The sequence below is a fragment of the Pinus tabuliformis genome, chromosome 7, assembly GCF_031772625.1.
Source record: "Pinus tabuliformis cultivar Carrire ecotype Pingquan chromosome 7, CPIR1, whole genome shotgun sequence".
Taxonomy (NCBI): domain Eukaryota; kingdom Viridiplantae; phylum Streptophyta; class Pinopsida; order Pinales; family Pinaceae; genus Pinus; species Pinus tabuliformis.
Window position 1 is genome coordinate 1,549,884,611 of NC_142293.1, and position 3,494 is coordinate 1,549,888,104.

At 35.8% G+C, this 3,494-nt stretch overlaps 1 pseudogene; it reads right to left on the reverse strand.

The window, feature by feature from the left end:
- Positions 1-2,591: 2,591 nt before the first annotated feature.
- Positions 2,592-2,957, reverse strand: LOC149253816 (benzyl alcohol O-benzoyltransferase pseudogene; annotated as a pseudogene).
- Between the last annotated feature and the right edge of the window lie 537 nt (positions 2,958-3,494).

Below are 3,494 nucleotides of genomic sequence, written 5' to 3' on the forward strand. Positions count from 1 at the left end.
CCTCCTGATGTCCTCTCGAGCTCTCTTTCCATCTTCATTATCAATCCCTCTCTCTATCTCCACCTTTCTCTCTCTATTTATTTCTTCTTACCTCCCTCTCTCTCACCCTCCAACTCCTTCTCTCTTTCCCTCCCTCTCTCCACTCTCTCACATCCACTCTCTTCCCTCCTCTCTCTCCCTCTCTCTCTCTTTCTCCCCACCCTCTAACTCTGTTACTACATACTTACCTCTTTCTCTCTCCTTCACTCCCACATTCTCTACATATCTCCTCCTTTGTCTCTTTATCTCACCCCAAAACATACACACTCTCTCTTGGGTAGCCCCCACTTAGGGGTTCCCACAGGTGGTCAAGATGCCTTCAAGAACACATTGTTGTGGATAATAATTTTTGGGTGCACTAATTAGATGTCTTCCATTGGATTTTCATCCATTGGGAATGAACATTCTAAATTCCTTAGGAACATATGTGTCTAGCTAGATAAACTTAGCTAGATTGGAGGCACTTCTCCAAAGTTAGACAACTTAGGTGTATTGGTATGACTAGGCTAACTAAGGTCAGTGAATGAAGTTTCTCGTTGATGATTTAAGACAGATTGGAATATAGGAAACAATTGGATGCACTGAGATGTGGTTAAATGAAATGACTGGTAATAAGGGGTAGCCTAGGTTGGCCTGAGATGACTTAAGTGGATGGGATTCCATAAGAAAAAGGAGTGATCTATGAAGACTTGGAATGACTTGTGTAAACCTAAAATGACTTGGAATGAATTAATATAAAAACCAATAAATAAATTAGGCATCTGCTCAAGGGCAATTGGATCCAACTAGGTAAAAATGAGGCTTCACAAGGCAAGGTGAGCTCATATGAATAGTTGGATGTCTCAAAGAGTTAATCCAATCAATGAAGCAAGAAGCTCCAAGGATTCACTAAATGTTTTGCAATCTTTTTCTAGGTTTAGAGATTTTGTGTTATAGAATATTACATTGGCTAAGTGATAAGGCAGAGAAGACAAGCCCAGCCTTGCAAGAGGCAGACCTACAATTGCTATAGGGATCAAATGAATAGTTTTGTTTACTTCTTACCATTATAATTATAGTTTGTAAATGCGTTAGAGCCACGTGGTCACATTTCCTTCTTGTAACATGTAAACATAGCTCATATTTTAACGTGTTTAACGCACCCACTTTTGTTTCCTTGTGGATTCTTTATTTAGGTTGAACGTTTAAATTCCGCGCAGACAATTAATTGTCTAAGTTATGATGTCGGCTAACTGTTGTATTGCTAGAATGCTTCAAGGTTGTTGTTGGACGCAAGTTTGAGTGTTCATTGTGGGATGAACAAAGTGTGTTAGGATTTCCTTGGTATCTAACTCGTTGTAGGCTAAAATAAATCCACAAACGTTAAGTGAAGAAATGACTAGGGTAAACCCAAGTTGTAGAAAAAATAAAAATAAATTGCAAGCTTGTAACATATAATTTTCTTTTAGCTATTTAAATCAGAATTACCTTTATTTATTGATAAGTTTTTTTCCTCTTTAAAATAAAATATATTAGTTTTCAAATTTCTAATATCATTTATTTATAAGAAGATTTTTTTCGGTAATAATCATATTAAGGAATATTTTTCGAGGCCTTTCGAACCAACAAGTGTGGTTCATTGTCAGAACAAGATGAAAAATTAGATCATAGCAAAAGGTTAAATAGATAGACAGAGCCTTCCAAGAGCTATAGAGAAACGGCTAGAAAAAAACAACTACTTTTGACAGAGTCAAAAAAATAGATGAAAAATTAATTTAATCATAATGTAAATAATAAAATCAAATGTATATTAATAGATATTAATATTATTAATATTTGTTTTTTCTTACATAAATTTGAAAATATTTTAGAAAAAACTATGAAAATTAATATTTTAATTATAAGTTAAATAAATAAATAAATATAAATACGTATCAATTAAATCCCAGATTCCCAAACTAACTATGAATTAACTAAGAATGAGGAGAAATTAATTTCCTTAGGTAATGAAATAAGTCATATATATATATATATATATATATATATATATATATATATATATTTCGCTGTCATATTTTTTTGATTATTTTTGGAATTTTAAAATATTTTTAAAATGGTTAACATAAAACATTATGTTTAGTATAGTAATATTAAATATGATATAGTAAAAGATTTGGTCTTGTTTTTGGATTCTAAAATATTTCCAAAATTTTCAATATGTCAGATATTGTATATCTTATGTCTTAGATTCTAAAATATTCTGGAAATCTTCAATATATCTTGTATACCTTATTTCTTTAATCTTTGTTACTTAAATTTTAAAAACATCGAAAAAAATAAAATCAATAGCTTTACAGAGTATCCTCTATTCTAAAATATTCCTAAAATCCTCAATATATCTATACCTATTCCAGAAAGGTCGAAAAAGAGGAGCGTTCTCAATGGCTTTACAGCGAGGAACGTAGAAAATGAGAAGCATTCTTGATGAATTGACGAATTTCTGCCTAAAATCTTTGCATAGCAGCGAATGGCAAGCACAACGGCACTAATATTCATTCCATGCTACTTGTGTTTCAATACAGGATGAAGAAGCAACTGAATGTTCCACTGGGTATTGGCCCGCCATAGGCAGCCCTTCCCCACCCGAAATCCAGATCCCCAAAGCCAATTTTGGTAACGTCCAATACCACAAAAGTTCCCACCGTTGTGAAGCGAGGGTGCCCGTTTAACTCCATGAAATCTATCATCGATCTCATGTACTCATCATTCACAGCCATTTTTGCTTGGCAGATCAATTTTACAACGAAAGACACAGGTTTCTTTGCCAGTTCCCCTACAGTCATCCTAGCGTAAGCCAAGCAGATCGCGTTGCCGTAGAAACCTTTGGAAGTGGGGGTAGAATCTCTTTTGGGCGTCCAGGCCGAATAACAACCGAACATCCTACTTCGCGGGCAAGTGGAGTGTCACGCCCCAAGCCGGCGGTAGTCTTTCAACCGCTCTTAGCGAGGTGCGACACCACCAAACACTTTCTTTTTACCAATACTTATGTTCGTGGACTACGCCTAACCACTTACTCCTACTTAGTTTGTGTTTCGCAACCAAGTATTATTAATGTTATCCTTTATACCAATGAACACCCATACACATTCATTATCATCAACAATTATAAATGAAGAACACAGTTGCACAGTATAAAGGGAGGGGCAACTCCCTGAACAATGAGTCTGCCTGATAATATATTATACAATCTTTTACAAGTTACAAGCTTTACAAGTATACTTTGAAACCCCAAGTTTCATACTTAGCCAAATTTACAATCTTCGGCAAACTCGATTGCCCAACTCGTTGGCGCCTCTGCACGGTCGCCGCATGAATCACCAACCCTTCGTTCACCTCGTCGCACGATCGTGTTGTTTGCCCAACTTGGGCGCGCCTCCAAGTCGCCACAAACGAGCACCTCCAACCGAGACACACCT